Source organism: Panthera tigris, assembly GCF_018350195.1.
Source record: "Panthera tigris isolate Pti1 chromosome F3 unlocalized genomic scaffold, P.tigris_Pti1_mat1.1 chrF3_random_Un_scaffold_45, whole genome shotgun sequence".
NCBI classification, from domain to species: Eukaryota; Metazoa; Chordata; class Mammalia; order Carnivora; family Felidae; genus Panthera; species Panthera tigris.
The window spans coordinates 339,203-357,116 of record NW_024962182.1 but is presented as its reverse complement, the minus strand read 5'-3'; the positions used below and the strand labels follow the sequence as shown (position 1 = coordinate 357,116).

The following is a 17,914-nucleotide window of genomic DNA, read 5'->3' as shown; positions in this document are numbered from 1 at the left end:
TGAGATCATGACCTGAGCCTAAGTTGGATGCTTAACCGACTGAGCTACCCAGGTACCCTGAGATAAGTTTTTAAAATATTTGTGAATGGGGGGAGGGGCCAAGATGGCGGAACAGCATGGAAGTTTTGTGTGTGTCTCCCATCCATGAAATACAGCCAGGCCAACACAAAACCATCCTACACACCTAGAACACTGATTGGAGGACTAACACAACAATCTGCACAACCCGAACCACAGAATTCAGCAGGAATTTACCCCAAAAGAAAGAGCATGAAGAAACCACAGCCAGGGATTTAACCAACACAGATACAAGCAAGATGTCTGAACCAGAATTTAGAATCACGATAATAAGAATATTAGCTGGGGTCGAAAATAGATTAGAATCCCTTTCTGCAGAGATAAAAGAAGTAAAAAATAGCCAGAATGAAATTGAAAATAATATAACTGAGCTGCAATCCGGATGGATGCAGTGGCAGCAAGGATGGACAAGGCAGAACAGAGAATCCATGATATACAGGACAAACTTATAGAGAATAACGAAGCAGAAAAAAAAAAAAAAAAGAGGGAGATGAAGGCAAAAGAGCATGATGTAAGCATTAGAGAAACCAGTGACTCATTAAAAAGGAACAACATCAGAATCATAGGGGTCCCAGAAGCGGAAGAGAGAGAAATAGGGTTATTAAGGTTATGTGAGCAAATGATAGCGGAAAACATTTACAAAACCTGGGGAAAGACACAGACATCAGAATCCAGGAAGCACAGAGGACCCCCATTAGATTCAACAAAAACCGACCAACAAGGCATATCATAATCAAATTCACAAAATACTCAGGCAAGGAGAGAATCATGAAAGCAGCAAGGAAAAAAAAAAAAAGTTCCCTAACCTAAAAGGGAAGACAGATCAGGTTTGCAGCAGACCTATCCACAGAAACTTGGCAGGCAAGAAAGCAGTGGCAGGATATATTCAGTGTGCTGAATCAGAAAAATATGCAGGGGCGCCTGGGTGGCTCGGTCGGTTAGGCGTCCAATTTTGGCTCTGGTCATGATCTCGCAGTTTGTGAGTTCGAGCCCCCTGTCGGGCTCTGTGCTGACAGGTCAGAGCCTGGAGCCTGCTTCGGATTCTCTGTCTCCCTCTCTCTCTGCCCCTCCTCTGCTCATGCTCTCTCTCTCTCTCTCTGTCAAAAATAAATAAACATTAAACAAATAAAATAAAAAAATAAATGCAGCCAAGAATTATTTATCCAGCAAGGCTGTCACTCAAAATAGGAGAGAGAAAAAGTTTCCCAGACAAACAAAAATTAAAGGAATTTGTGACCACTAAACCAGCCCTGCAAGAAATTTTAAGGGGGACTTTCTGAGGGAAGAAAAGATGAAAAAATATATATACATACATATATACATATACATATATATATATACGTATACATATACATACATATATATATATACTAAAAGCAACAAAGATTAGAAAGGAGCAGAGAACTCCACCAGAAACTCCAAGTGTACAAGCGTCATAATGGCAATAAATTCATATCTTTCAGTACTCACTCTAAATGTCAGTGGCCTCAATGCTCCAATCAAAAGGCATAGGGTAACAGAATGGATAAGAAAACAAGGTCCATCTATATGCTGTTTACAGGAGACCCAGTTTAGACCTAAAGACACCTTCAGATTGAAAATAAGGGGATGGAGAACCATCTATCATGCTAATGGTCAACAAAAGAAAGCTAGAGTAGCCATACTTATATCAGAAAATCTAGAGTTTAAAATAAAGACTGTATCAAGAGATGCAGAAGGGCATTATGTCATAATCAAGGTGTCTATCCACCAAGAAGACCTAACAATTGTAAACACTTATGCGCCAAATGTGACAGCACCTTAATATGTAAATCCATTAATCACGAACATAAAGAAACTCATCGATAGTAATACCATAATAGTAGGAGACTTCAACACCCCACTCACAGCAATGGACAGATCATCTAATCAAAAAAAAAAAAAAAATCAACAAGGGAACAATGGCTTTGAATGACACACTGGACCAGATGGACTTAACAGATATATTCAGAACATTTCATCCTAAACCAGCAGAATATACATTCTTCTCCAGTGCACATGGAACGTTCTCCAGAATAGACCATATACTGGGACACAAATCAGCCCTAAGTAAGTACAAAAAGATTGAGATCATACCGTGCATATTTTCAGACCACAACACTATGAAACTCGAAATCAACCACAAGAAAATATTGGGAAAGGTAACACATACTTGGAGACTGAAGAACATCCTACTAAAAAATGAATGGGCCAACCAAGGAGTTAAAGAGGAAATTGAAAAGTATATGGAAGTCAATGAAAGGGATAACACCACAACCCAAAACCTCTGGGATGCAGCAAAGGTGGTTATAAGAGGAAAATATATAGCAATCCAGGCCTTCCTAAAGAAGGAAGAAAGATCTCAGATACACAACCTAACCTTACGCCTTAAGGAGCTGGAAAAAGAACAGCAAATAAAACCCCAAACCAGCAGAAGACAGGAAATAATAAAGATTACAGCAGAAATTAATGCTATCGAAACAAGCAAACAAACCCACAAAAATACCAGTAGAACAGATCAATCAAGCCAGAATCTGGTGCCTTGAAAGAATTAACAAAATTGATAAACCACTAGCCAGTCTGGTCAAAAAAGAAAAAAGGAAAGGACCGAAATAAATAAAATCAAGAATGAAAGAGGAGAGATCACAACCAACACAGCAGAAATAAAAACAATAATAAGATAATAGTACGAGCAATTATATGCCAATAAAATGGGTAACCTGGAAGAAATGGACAAATTCCTAGAAACATATACACTACCAACACTGAAACAGGAAGAAATAGAAAATTTGAACAGACCCATAACCAGTAAGGACATCGAATTAGTAATCAAAAATCTGCCAAAAAACAAGAGTCCAGGGCCAGATGGCTTTCCAGGGGGGAATTCTACCAAACATTTAAGGAAGAGTTAGCACCTATTCTCTTGAAACTGTTCCAAAACATAGAAATGGAAGGAAAACTTGCAAACTCTTTCTATGAAGCCAGCACTACCTTGATTCCAAAACCAGTCAGAGACCCCACTACAAAGGAGAACTATAGACAACGTTCCCTGAGGAACATGGATGCAAAAATTCTCAACAAGATATTAGCCAACCAGATCCAACAATACATGAAAAGTATTACTCACCATGACCAAGCGGGATTTATACCTGGGATGCGGGGCTGGTTCAATATCTGCAAAACAATTAACGTGATTCATCACATCAATAAAAGAAAGGGCAAGAACCATATGACCCTCTCAATAGATGCAGAGAAAGCATTTGACAAAATACAGCATCCTTTCTTGATAAAATCCCTCAAGAAAGGAGGGAGAGAAGGAGCATACCTCGAGATCATAAAAGCCATATATGAACAACCCAATGCTAATATCCTCAGTGGGGAAAAATGGGAGTTTCCCCTCTAAGGTCAGGAACAAGACAGGGATGTCCGCTCTCGCGACTGTTACTCAACATAGTATTGGGAGTCTTAGCCTCTGCAATCAGACAACACAAAGAAATAAAAGGCATCCAAATCGGCCAGGAGGAGGTCAAACTTTCCCTCTTCTCAGATGACACGATACTCTATATGGAAAACCCCCAAAATGCCACCAAAAAACTGCTAGAATGGATTCATGAATTCGGCAAAGTTGCAGGATATGAAATCAATGCGCAGTAATCGGTTGCATTCCTATACACCAACAATGAAGCAACAGAAAGAGAAATCAAGGAATCTATCCCATTTACAGTTGCACAAAAAGCCACAAAATACCTAGGAATACATCTAACCAAATAGGTGAAAAATGTATATACTGAAAACCATAGAAAGCTTATGAAAGAAATTGAAGAAGACACAAAAAAATGGAAAAAAGATTCCATGCTCCTGGATAGCTAGAACAAATATTGTTAAAATGTCGATACTACCCAAAGCAATCTACATATTCAATGCAATCCCTATCAAAGCAACACCAGCATTCTTCACAGAGCTAGAACTTACAATTCTAAAATGTGTATGGAACCAGAAAAGGCCCCGAAGAGCCAAAGCAATCTTGAAAAAGAAAACCAAAGCAGGAGGCATCACAATCCCAGACTTCAACCTATACTACAAAGCTGTAATCATCAAGACAATGTGGTACTGGCACTTGGACAGACAGTCAGATCAATGGAACAGAATAGAGAACCCAGACATGGACCCACAAATTTATGGCCAACTAATCTTTCACAGAGCAGGGAAGAATATCTAGTGACATAAAGAGTCTCTTGAGCAAGCGGTGCTGGGAAACTGGACAGCGACATGCAGAAGAATGAACCTGGACCACTTTCTTACATTTTTCTTACACAAAAATAAACTCAAAATGGATGGAAGACCTCAATGCAATACAGGAAGCCATCAAAATCCTCAAGGAGAAAGCAGGCAAAAACCTCTTTGATCTTGGCCGCAGCAACTTCTTATTCAACACGTCTCTGGAGGCAAGGGAAACAAAAGCAAAAATGAACTAGTGGAACCTCATCAGACTAAAAGGCTTCTGCACAGTGAAGGAAACAATCAGCAAAATGAAAAGGCAACTGACAGAATGGGAGAAGGTATTTGCAAATGACATATCAGATAAAGGGTTAGTATCCAAAATTTACAAAGAACTTCTCAAACTCATCCACCCAAACAACAAAAAATCAAGTGAAGAAATGGGCAAAATACATGAATAGACACTTCTCCAAAGATGACATCCAGATGGCCAACTGACACGTGAAAAAATGCTTCACATCACTCATCAGGGAAATAAAAATCAAAACCACACTGAGCTGACCCTTTACTCCTGTCAGAATGGCTCACATGAACAACTCAGGCCACAACAGATGTTGGTGAGGATGTGGAAAAGGAGGATCTCTTTTGCATTGTTGGTGGCAATGCAAGCTGGTGCAGCCACTCTGGAAAACAGTATGGAGATTCCTCAAAAAACTAAAAATAGAACTACCCTACGACCCAGCAATTGCACTAGGCATTTATCCACGAGATATAGGTGTGCTGTTTCGAAGGGACACATGTACCCCATGTCTATAGAAGCACTATCAACAATAGCCAAAGTATGCAAAGGAGCCCAAATATCCATCGATGGATGAATTTATAAAGAAGATGTGGTATCTAGATACAATGGAATATCACTCGGCAATCAAAAAGAATGAAATCTTGCCATTTGCAACTACATGGATGGAACTGGAGGGTGTTATGCTAAGTGAAATTAGTCAGTGACTCCCCCATCCTCCAGGGGGACAATCTACAAAGGGCCACTTCAGCACAGAGCTTCAGCTCCATCTCTAGCCCACAGGCCTGAGGTGGGGAAGAGGAGGGGAGGGGAGGGTGTGCCCCAGCCCTCTTCTGTCCTCATGGAGCCTGCTCTAGCATAGGGCCAGGAGGGTGAGAGATCCAAACTGTAGTGCAGAGAGGCTTTGTTCCAGAAGCTGCGCCTTGAGACGTGGGGGAAATGCCCTTGCACAGCGAGGGGATGAGACACATCAATGCACAGGGTCGGCGTGTGGGGGCTAGGGCTGTCCCCGTGTACCCAGGCAGCAGGAGTGGAGTAACACTCCCCCATGTGTACAGGGCACAGTTGCGAGGTGCAGCCATGCACTCAAGAGGCTAAAGTGCCTGTAGGGTTAAGGGAGATAGAGGAGCAGACCCGGCAGGGTCTGGGCCAAGCTGGAGGGCAGAGGCCTGAGCTCAGAGTCGGCTCCCATCCTGCCTGGGACCCTCTGCTGCAAAACCAGGCACAAAGAACTCGCTCAAATAGTGGTTCCTGAAACCTGAGCTGATAACCCGAGATGTGACCATCCACCCAGTCTCCCAGGCCAGGAGCCCGGCAGTCATCCTGAATCTGGCTTCTCGCTGACCTCGCACTCCCCATCGCCAGGCAGGTTTCTTCAATGCCCAGGTACTTGTCCCACCTGGCCCCCTATGCTACTGTCCCATGCTGCTTGCGCCACCATCCACACTCACCTGGACAACAGCAGCAGCCTTGCCAGGGAAGGGGCTCCTGGTTTGAGCCCCACGAGCCAAGCAAAAGCCACATCTGATGCTGCCCCTCTCAGCTTGGAACACCTGTTCCCAGGATAAAATCCAAATACTCTAGGAGGCTCCAAGTTTCTGTGTAATCTTTCACTCCCTGCCCAGGTAGGCTCAGCTGAACTGCACTTCCCCCAGACTGAGGGAGGACTGAGCTGCCTCACCCCTGGCCTGCCCCCAGGGCTCCTCACCCTACCCTGGGTGGTGCTGCCCAACTCTCTTGGGGCGCCAGCACAGAGCCTGATGCAAAGGAGGTGCTGACCTTGGCCTGTTGAATGAATAAACGACACTCCTCCTCCGCCCCCAAATCCACACACTTGCACCTGCAGTCAGTGCTGCTGGGCTCTCAGAACTGGTCTGGGGTTGGAAAAAGTCTAGTCCTGCCTGGGCAAGGCACACCCCGATGAGGTGGCTCATGTACAGGAACTCTACGGGTCCCCCACAATGGAGGGAAGTGTTGGAGAGCGGAGACACGGGGAAGGACTCCATCCTTCAAAGCCCTCTGAGCAGGATGGCTGATGGTCCGGAGGAGACCCAGCAAGGAAGGAGGGGAAACAGGAAGAGATCTCGGTTCACCCCTGGGTGCTTAGTGCCTGGCACCATGCCCGGCTGCTCCTGGCTAAAAGGATGGGCTGGGACCCTGGCTCTGCCCCCCGCCCCCAACTCTGGAATCCTCCTCTCTTGGAGGCAGAAAAGCAGGGGCTGGTAACACCGCCTCAAAGGGATCTGGGGAAGTGACCAGGCTGCTCCTGTCCCAGATCCTACAGCTCCAGCTTTCTGGGAGCCCGAGGAAGGTCGTCCACCTCCTTCAGGAGAGGTGCCATGGAGCAGGTGCACCTGGGGAGCCTCCGTGGAGCTGGAACAATGAGCACTTTCTCTTTTCCCTTCCCAATCCACCTCTGCCCACCCCTGCCTTCGAGGGGCCCCGGTGCCCTTGGCTCAGGACCCGACCGTCTCCACCGGGGGACACTCAAGAAGCCCTCACCAAATGGCACAGGGCACCATGCAGAGCTGTAGGCACCGGGACCCTGCTCCTTCATATGGAGCCGCCAGTCTGTTCTTCCTCCTCTGATTAGTTTTTTCCCTCTTCTAGATCCCGAGAGCATTCCGGAAAAGGGCCGCAAGTGCCCAAATGTCCCACTGAGTGTGAGAAAGAAGAGAAAGGAACAGCAGTGACCAGACCATCACCACAAGGGGACAGAGTCATTCAGGAGTCAGGTGGCCAGGGTCCAGGCCTTAGCAATGCCACTAGCTTGCCGGGAGAGCCTGAGCACCAGGTGAAGTGCTCCATGTTTTCTCACCATCACGTGACCATTTCAGAGGGGGAAACTGAGGTTTGGAGAAGGGACAGGACTCGCCGAGGTCAGGCAGCAGCGAGCTGTGGGGAGGTCCTGGCACAGCAGAGACCACGTGCGTGCTACTGTAGCTCACCAATGCTCAAGACCTCCCCGTTCCTGCCGGACTTCAGTTTCCCCCACTGGATCTTCCATCTTCGGGCTGACTTAAGCTTACAGACTTAAGATCACCCTGCTCTCCTGTTGACATTCTGAGCGCCAGGGTGTGGGTAGAGGAGACAGACCACGAACAGGTATCATGTCATCTGAGAAGAGGGAAAGTTTGACCTCCTCCTGGCCGATTTGGATGCCTTTTATTTCTTTGTATTGTCTGATTGCAGAGGCTAAGACTTCTGCATGTCGCTGTCCAGTTTCCCAGCACCGCTTGCTCAAGAGACTGTCTTTATGTCACTAGATATTCTTCCCTGCTCTGTGAAAGATTAGTTGGCCATAAATTTGTGGGTCCATGTCTGGGTTCTCTATTCTGTTCCATTGATCTGACTGTCTGTCCAAGTGCCAGTACCACATTGTCTTGATGATTACAGCTTTGTAGTATAGGTTGAAGTCTGGGATTGTGATGCCTCCTGCTTTGGTTTTCTTTTTCAAGATTGCTTTGGCTCTTCGGGGCCTTTTCTGGTTCCATACACATTTTAGAATTGTAAGTTCTAGCTCTGTGAAGAATGCTGGTGTTACTTTGATAGGGATTGCATTGAATATGTAGATTGCTTTGGGTAGTATCGACATTTTAACAATATTTGTTCTAGCTATCCAGGAGCATGGAATCTTTTTTCCATTTTTTTGTGTCTTCTTCAATTTCTTTCATAAGCTTTCTATGGTTTTCAGTATATACATTTTTCACCTATTTGGTTAGATGTATTCCTAGGTATTTTGTGGCTTTTTGTGCAACTGTAAATGGGATAGATTCCTTGATTTCTCTTTCTGTTGCTTCATTGTTGGTGTATAGGAATGCAACCGATTACTGCGCATTGATTTCATATCCTGCAACTTTGCCGAATTCATGAATCCATTCTAGCAGTTTTTTGGTGGCATTTTGGGGGTTTTCCATATAGAGTATCGTGTCATCTGAGAAGAGGGAAAGTTTGACCTCCTCCTGGCCGATTTGGATGCCTTTTATTTCTTTGTGTTGTCTGATTGCAGAGGCTAAGACTCCCAATACTATGTTGAGTAACAGTCGCGAGAGCGGACATCCCTGTCTTGTTCCTGACCTTAGAGGGGAAACTCCCATTTTTCCCCACTGAGGATATTAGCATTGGGTTGTTCATATATGGCTTTTATGATCTCGAGGTATGCTCCTTCTCTCCCTCCTTTCTTGAGGGATTTTATCAAGAAAGGATGCTGTATTTTGTCAAATGCTTTCTCTGCATCTATTGAGAGGGTCATATGGTTCTTGCCCTTTCTTTTATTGATGTGATGAATCACGTTAATTGTTTTGCAGATATTGAACCAGCCCCGCATCCCAGGTATAAATCCCGCTTGGTCATGGTGAGTAATACTTTTCATGTATTGTTGGATCTGGTTGGCTAATATCTTGTTGAGAATTTTTGCATCCATGTTCCTCAGGGAACGTTGTCTATAGTTCTCCTTTGTAGTGGGGTCTCTGACTGGTTTTGGAATCAAGGTAGTGCTGGCTTCATAGAAAGAGTTTGCAAGTTTTCCTTCCATTTCTATGTTTTGGAACAGTTTCAAGAGAATAGGTGCTAACTCTTCCTTAAATGTTTGGTAGAATTCCCCCCTGGAAAGCCATCTGGCCCTGGACTCTTGTTTTTTGGCAGATTTTTGATTACTAATTCGATGTCCTTACTGGTTATGGGTCTGTTCAAATTTTCTATTTCTTCCTGTTTCAGTGTTGGTAGTGTATATGTTTCTAGGAATTTGTCCATTTCTTCCAGGTTACCCATTTTATTGGCATATAATTGCTCGTACTATTATCTTATTATTGTTTTTATTTCTGCTGTGTTGGTTGTGATCTCTCCTCTTTCATTCCTGATTTTATTTATTTCGGTCCTTTCCTTTTTTCTTTTTTGACCAGACTGGCTAGTGGTTTATCAATTTTGTTAATTCTTTCAAGGCACCAGATTCTGGCTTGATTGATCTGTTCTACTGGTATTTTTGTGGGTTTGTTTGCTTGTTTCGATAGCATTAATTTCTGCTGTAATCTTTATTATTTCCTGTCTTCTGCTGGTTTGGGGTTTTATTTGCTGTTCTTTTTCCAGCTCCTTAAGGCGTAAGGTTAGGTTGTGTATCTGAGATCTTTCTTCCTTCTTTAGGAAGGCCTGGATTGCTATATATTTTCCTCTTATAACCACCTTTGCTGCATCCCAGAGGTTTTGGGTTGTGGTGTTATCCCTTTCATTGACTTCCATATACTTTTCAATTTCCTCTTTAACTCCTTGGTTGGCCCATTCATTTTTTAGTAGGATGTTCTTCAGTCTCCAAGTATGTGTTACCTTTCCCAATATTTTCTTGTGGTTGATTTCGAGTTTCATAGTGTTGTGGTCTGAAAATATGCACGGTATGATCTCAATCTTTTTGTACTTACTTAGGGCTGATTTGTGTCCCAGTATATGGTCTATTCTGGAGAACGTTCCATGTGCACTGGAGAAGAATGTATATTCTGCTGGTTTAGGATGAAATGTTCTGAATATATCTGTTAAGTCCATCTGGTCCAGTGTGTCATTCAAAGCCATTGTTCCCTTGTTGATTTTTTTTTTTTTTTTGATTAGATGATCTGTCCATTGCTGTGAGTGGGGTGTTGAAGTCTCCTACTATTATGGTATTACTATCGATGAGTTTCTTTATGTTCGTGATTAATGGATTTACATATTAAGGTGCTGTCACATTTGGCGCATAAGTGTTTACAATTGTTAGGTCTTCTTGGTGGATAGACACCTTGATTATGACATAATGCCCTTCTGCATCTCTTGATACAGTCTTTATTTTAAACTCTAGATTTTCTGATATAAGTATGGCTACTCTAGCTTTCTTTTGTTGACCATTAGCATGATAGATGGTTCTCCATCCCCTTATTTTCAATCTGAAGGTGTCTTTAGGTCTAAACTGGGTCTCCTGTAAACAGCATATAGATGGACCTTGTTTTCTTATCCATTCTGTTACCCTATGCCTTTTGATTGGAGCATTGAGGCCACTGACATTTAGAGTGAGTACTGAAAGATATGAATTTATTGCCATTATGACGCTTGTACACTTGGAGTTTCTGGTGGAGTTCTCTGCTCCTTTCTAATCTTTGTTGCTTTTAGTATATATATATATATGTATGTATATGTATACGTATATATATATGTATATGTATATATGTATGTATATATATTTTTTCATCTTTTCTTCCCTCAGAAAGTCCCCCTTAAAATTTCTTGCAGGGCTGGTTTAGTGGTCACAAATTCCTTTAATTTTTGTTTGTCTGGGAAACTTTTTCTCTCTCCTATTTTGAGTGACAGCCTTGCTGGATAAATAATTCTTGGCTGCATTTATTTTTTTATTTGTTTAATGTTTATTTATTTTTGACAGAGAGAGAGAGAGAGAGAGCATGAGCAGAGGAGGGGCAGAGAGAGAGGGAGACAGAGAATCCGAAGCAGGCTCCAGGCTCTGACCTGTCAGCACAGAGCCCGACAGGGGGCTCGAACTCACAAACTGCGAGATCATGACCAGAGCCAAAATTGGACGCCTAACCGACCGAGCCACCCAGGCGCCCCTGCATATTTTTCTGATTCAGCACACTGAATATATCCTGCCACTGCTTTCTTGCCTGCCAAGTTTCTGTGGATAGGTCTGCTGCAAACCTGATCTGTCTTCCCTTTTAGGTTAGGGAACTTTTTTTTTTTTTCCTTGCTGCTTTCATGATTCTCTCCTTGCCTGAGTATTTTGTGAATTTGATTATGATATGCCTTGTTGGTCGGTTTTTGTTGAATCTAATGGGGGTCCTCTGTGCTTCCTGGATTCTGATGTCTGTGTCTTTCCCCAGGTTTTGTAAATGTTTTCCGCTATCATTTGCTCACATAACCTTAATAACCCTATTTCTCTCTCTTCCGCTTCTGGGACCCCTATGATTCTGATGTTCCTTTTTAATGAGTCACTGGTTTCTCTAATGCTTACATCATGCTCTTTTGCCTTCATCTCCCTCTTTTTTTTTTTTTTTTCTGCTTCGTTATTCTCTATAAGTTTGTCCTGTATATCATGGATTCTCTGTTCTGCCTTGTCCATCCTTGCTGCCACTGCATCCATCCGGATTGCAGCTCAGTTATATTATTTTCAATTTCATTCTGGCTATTTTTTACTTCTTTTATCTCTGCAGAAAGGGATTCTAATCTATTTTCGACCCCAGCTAATATTCTTATTATCGTGATTCTAAATTCTGGTTCAGACATCTTGCTTGTATCTGTGTTGGTTAAATCCCTGGCTGTGGTTTCTTCATGCTCTTTCTTTTGGGGTAAATTCCTGCTGAATTCTGTGGTTCGGGTTGTGCAGATTGTTGTGTTAGTCCTCCAATCAGTGTTCTAGGTGTGTAGGATGGTTTTGTGTTGGCCTGGCTGTATTTCATGGATGGGAGACACACACAAAACTTCCATGCTGTTCCGCCATCTTGGCCCCTCCCCCCATTCACAAATATTTTAAAAACTTATCTCAGGGTACCTGGGTAGCTCAGTCGGTTAAGCATCCAACTTAGGCTCAGGTCATGATCTCACAGTATGTGAGTTTAAGCCCCACGTGGGGTTCACATTGGGCTCGCCACTGTCAGCGCAGAGCTTGCTTCAGATCCTGTCTCCCTCTCTCTCTGCCCCTCCCCTGCTGGCTTGCTTGGTCTCTCTCAAAAATAAACAGTTAAAAAAATTATCTCAATAGATGTGAAATAAACATCTTTTAACAGTCAATATTCATTCATGACAGAACTTAGAAAACTAGTATTATAAGAGAACTTCCTTAATATACTTGTAGCAGAAAGACCCTAAGTGACCCCATAGTATCTGCCCTTTAGTGTTGTCACCTTTTCTTTATAAATCTTTTCGCTTAAGATCTGTGACTTGACTCTAGCTATTAGAATATGGCACATGTAAAGGAAAATTGCAGACATAATTAATTCAGTTAATTGAGTTAATCAAAAGGAGGATTATGCTAGGCAACCCTGATCTAATCACGTGAACACCCTTCAAGGAGGACTGAGCCTTCGCTGAAGTGACAGTCTCCTTGCTGGCCTCCTAAACTAAGCGGCCGTATTGAGGAAGTCTACGTGGCCAAGAACAAGGAACAGCCTTGCTCTAGGCTGAATATTTGTGTCCCCACTCACCCAAATTCATGTGTTAACTCTTAATGTTCAACGTGATAGTATTTAGAAGTGGGGGATTTGGGAAATGAAGTCACGAAGGTGGAGCCCTCATGAATGGGATTAGTGCCCTTATAAAGGAGGGCTGTGAGAGCTCCCTTGGCCCTGTGCCAAGCAGGAAGACCAGCGTCCATGAACCAGGAAGCAGGCCGTCGCTGTACACTGAATCTGCCAGTGCCTTCATTTTGGACTTCCCAGCCTCCAGAACTGTGAAAAATAAAACTTTTTTTTTTTTTCCATAAGCCTATGGTATTTTGTTAGAGCAGCCCAAAAAGACTAAGACAAGTGTCTGGGAACGCTTAGGACCTAAGCCTCCAACTAGCCTCCAACTAGCAAAGAGCTGTGGAAATGAGTCCAGTCATACGGTCACAAGGAAATTCTCTTATAAACAAACTCAATGGGCTTGGAAGCAGATTCTTCCCCGTTGAAGCACCCAAATGGGGAAGCGCAGTCTAGCAGACACCTTGAGTACAGCCTTGTGAGAACCTGAACAAAGGACCCAGCTAAGCCACTGCTTAGCTTCTGGCCCATAAAAATGTGAGATAAATGCGTGTGGCTTTAAGACACTGCGTGGATGGTGATCTGTTGTAAACGGCAAGAGCAAACTAAGAGACTAATAAAAGACGCACACTTTTAAAAACCCCACTATCTACATAGTTATAGAAAACTACTTTTACATGTTGCAATTTCAAGAAGACATGAACACTCACTATCCTCACATTTACTCAACGTCATTCTTGTAGTAGGAAAGAAAAAAAATGAAAGCTCTAGGAATTGGAAAGAAAAATGCCACTATTTATAGATTATATGTCACTGCATGTACCAAATCCAAAAGAATCTGCAGATAAAACACTCGAGTAAGAAACAATATATTGTGGGGAATAATCTTAGATAATTAAAAGACTAGTTGTTTGGAAAAATCAGTATAAGAAATGTCTTTCCTTACAAACTGTTGGCCGATTCGATGCAATTCCAATGAGAACCGGCTTTGGAGAGCTTGCCAAGTTGATTATAAAAGACCTGTGGAGCCCTTCTTCCTTTCTTCTTTCTCATCCCCAACATTTTAGTTCCCAGTCCTAGAAACAGAGGCATGGAGTTGTGGGGGTCCAGAGTGAGGTGTTAGAATGGGGAAGGCATTATGTGTAGGACAGTCACCCTGCACAGTGTTGGAGCTCAAGTGAGAGCATCCCTGAAAAGTGAATGGTATAGAATAATGAAGTATCACAGCCTGAACAGGGTAGGGAGGCATCTGCACAGGGGGAGAATAGCCCAGTGGGGGTTTTCAGAACCTGCAGGGGGGCAAGTCATCTGCAGAAGAGGTGGCCTGGCACAGGGTGTCTGAGAAAGGAGATATTTACATGTCTCAAAGTACTTCCCCATAAAATACTAAATAATTGGAAAGTGGAAAGTTAACATTCCAGGCGAGAAACCTGGCAGATACTACCTCCGGTGGCCAGCATTAACATCACCAGTATGGGGACAAATGAAAATTGTAGGTCACATGATAGGATGCAAAGAGTAGGTTGTAGTGATACTCTTGCTAAACATGTATGGTCTGAATTTTACCATAAGGAAGCCTAAGAAAAATCCACATTGAAAGACATTCCACATTACTGGAATTTACTCGTCAAAAGGTCAAAAGTCATGAAAGTCGAGGAAAGACAAAGGAACTGTTCTGGAGTGAAAGAGACTAAGACACACAATTCAATACATGGCTCTAAACAGGACCTTCCTTGGTATAACGTATACTACAGATAAGTGACCAAACTTAAAAAGAATTATGAGGAATAAATGATAGAATTATACTGAACCCTTGAACAAAAGAGTTTTAATGGGTGCACTGACTACACACAGATTTTTTTTTTTCAGTACTGGAAATGTAATTTCTTTTATAATTTTCTTCATGGTATTATTTTCTGTAGCTTACTTTAAGAATATAGTATGATACGTATAATATACAAAAGATTACTGGTAGTAGTAGTGGTTAAGTCTTTGGGGGTCAAAAGTTGTTCATGGCTTTTTGACTGTGGGGGGCGTGGTCAGAGCCCTTAACCCCGTTGTTTAAGAGTCGAGTGTATTAGAGTTAATGTTCTGATTGTGAAGGTTGTATGGTAGTTATGTGGAATGTACTGACTTGTAGGATTTATTTTTATTTTTATTTTTTTTTAATTTTTTTTTCAACGTTTTTTATTTATTTTTGGGACAGAGAGAGACAGAGCATGAATGGGGGAGGGGCAGAGAGAGAGGGAGACACAGAATCGGAAACAGGCTCCAGGCTCCGAGCCATCAGGCCAGAGTCTGACGCGGGGCTCGAACTCACGGACCGCGAGATCGTGACCTGGCTGAAGTCGGACGCTAACCGACTGCGCCACCCAGGCGCCCCCTGACTTGTAGGATTTAAATGCTACAGGAATCAGGCATCCCATTAGCAGTTTACTTGCAAATGGCTCTGGGGCGGGGGGCGGGGAGTTTTTTTTGTTTTGTTTTCTCTAATTTTTCTTGTCTCTAACTTTGTTTCCAAAAAGCAAATCAAAAATAAATAAATGAATAAATAAATAAATAGAAAAGTTGAAAAGCCTTAGGCAAATCTTATTTCTCCATGTGGAAAGAGCTACAAATCAGTGTTTACAATTAAAATTATAGATAGGTTTTATGGTAGTATAAAAAAATTGTAATATGTACAAACATTGGCAATAGCCATAGCAGGAATATATCAACATAATGTCTAAATCTTTAGGCCCACATATAGTCATAAAAATTGGGAAATACAAAAAGCCATCCATGAACACTACTGAAGTATTAATGACAACTTGGTTGTTTGGGTGCTGTTTAAACCGCTGGTAGTGGAGCAGTCTGATGTATGTAAAACCCTCTAGTGGTAGTTTCCACGTACAAAATGTGCTTAAAAGTTAATGAGATGCCAAGAAACATAGTTTAAAATATTATAAAGATTTTCATTACACACATATGATACAAAAACTTTTTCCTTTAATCAAGATTTTGCCGTATAGTGTGTTCAATTGGGAAGCAATGAAAATGTTTTGTAAGCATCCAGTAAATTTTTTCTATTTATTTTTCAAATTGTATAATTTTGGTTCAAAATCTGTACATATTCTCGTGACGCTCTCCATACTGGATCTTGATTTAGAATTGAATCATCAGTAGATACTAAAGGATTTCTACAGGATCCTCATTCAAATTTGGTAGCAGCTGAAAAGGAAAAGAAAGAATTATCTTCTTTCTCCAAAATACTTTTCACTACAAGTGATTAAAAAAAAAAGAAAAAAGGAAAGGAAAGGAAAGGAAAGGAAAGGAAAGGAAATAGAAAAAAAAAGTTGGGGCCTTTATGAGTGTTAAGAAAAATGAAAAATACCTACGTACAACTGCAATATGAAACCCAAGATTAGTATTAAATATATTTTGCTCAGGGTTGCACACTGAATTAATTGCTATTGTAGATAAATGTCAGAGTTTCTGTTTTTTTCATTACAAGATGAAAGTACAAGATGAGGACACAGTCCACCCTGAACAATCATAAACTATAAACCGAAAAATCAAACAGGCATTTCCAAACAGAGCCAAGTATACAGATGTAAGTGACAGGTATGAAACACAGCACTACTGGAACATACAGAAGGGACATCCCAGTTTTGTGTCAATATTGTCTGCTCTTTGGTGAAGGTGATATGTCAGCTGATACCTGAAGGATAAGGAAAAAGTATGCTACTTAGATGGAAGAAGCACATACAAAGGGCTAGAAGTGAGGAAGAACACTTGTGCAATTAATTATGAGTAGTTTAGTTTGACAAGGTGCTAGAGCAAAGCAGCAGAGTAGGGCAAATAGTGAGAGACAAGGCTGAATCATCTGGCAAGAAGCAAACTGATTTGGGTGTTTTCGTTCCATGCTAAGGAACTTGAAGTTTTACCCAAGGGCAAAAGCAATGACAAAGTCAATGAGTGAAGATTGAAACCCGTTACCTGTCAAGTGACAGCTATATGACCTCTAATTACTTAACCAAGCATTACTAAGACGACTTTGGCTTTTTGGGTCTTCTATCACTAGCAGAAACAACAATTTGATAAAGCACACCTTTTCTGAGATTTGTGCAGGTTGACAGTTCCACAGGGATGGCACCAGTGAAGGAAGATTGTCGCCAGAAATAATAACAGATATAAAGACTTAGGGAGATTGAAAAAAACTTCTTCAACGTTTATTTATTTTTGAGAGAGAGACAAACCACAAGCGGGCAGGGGCACAGAGAGAGGGAGACACAGAATCTGAAGCAGGCTCCAGGCTCCGAGCTTTCAGCACAGAGCCCTCTGTGGGGCCTGAACCCACCTGAGCTGAAATCCGTCGCCCAACCGACTGAGCCACCTGGGTGCCCCTAGACTTGTGGGAGATTTTAAAAGAGCTATGACACATGAGGACTAAATGAGGAAGAAGTGTGTTCTTCATTATGCTCATGCTTTTACATTTTTTATTAGCTATGTACAAAAAAATGTGAATGTAGCATCTATTATCCAAACAATGGAAAGGGATGCCATTTACTATTTATAGTTTATTTCAGAAATCAATGATATCTAACTTCATACATTTTGGCAACATACCTTCTTCTAGTGCTCTGGTTATTCTTTTCTCCAACTCCTGCTGCGTCTGAAATAAGCCAAATATTATTTAGAATGTGTAAGGTAAACAAAAGTCATTGTAGGAATTATATATAGCTTACGACATGTGGTCTTGAAATAATACTTGTAGAGATTAAACCAAAGTTAGGGATTGCTTAAATAGGAAGACAATCACATGAATAAAATAAATTCCTATTTTATTTTAGTTTTAGATAATGGAGAACAGATACATACATACACACACATACATATATGTATATATATGTATATATATATACGTGTGTGTGTAATATATAACACATATATATTACATATAATATGTGTATAATATATATATAATGCTATTTAAGCGAATCTGATAAAAAGCACAATTAATATTGATCTATTGAATATGTATAATCTCTGAAAGGTGATGTTTGATCTTACTGGTACAAAAAAGTTTAAACAAGATTCATATTGTATACTGAAT

At 41.7% G+C, this 17,914-nt stretch overlaps 1 long non-coding RNA gene across 1 annotated transcript; it reads right to left on the bottom strand.

Moving 5' to 3' along the window:
- Positions 1-15,790: 15,790 nt before the first annotated feature.
- On the bottom strand, positions 15,791-17,625 carry LOC122236304. The gene is made up of 2 exons (XR_006214382.1): positions 17,428-17,625; positions 15,791-16,029 (listed from the first exon to the last, which is right to left on the bottom strand). It is a non-coding gene; the product is annotated as an uncharacterized LOC122236304 (long non-coding RNA).
- Positions 17,626-17,914: the final 289 nt, after the last annotated feature.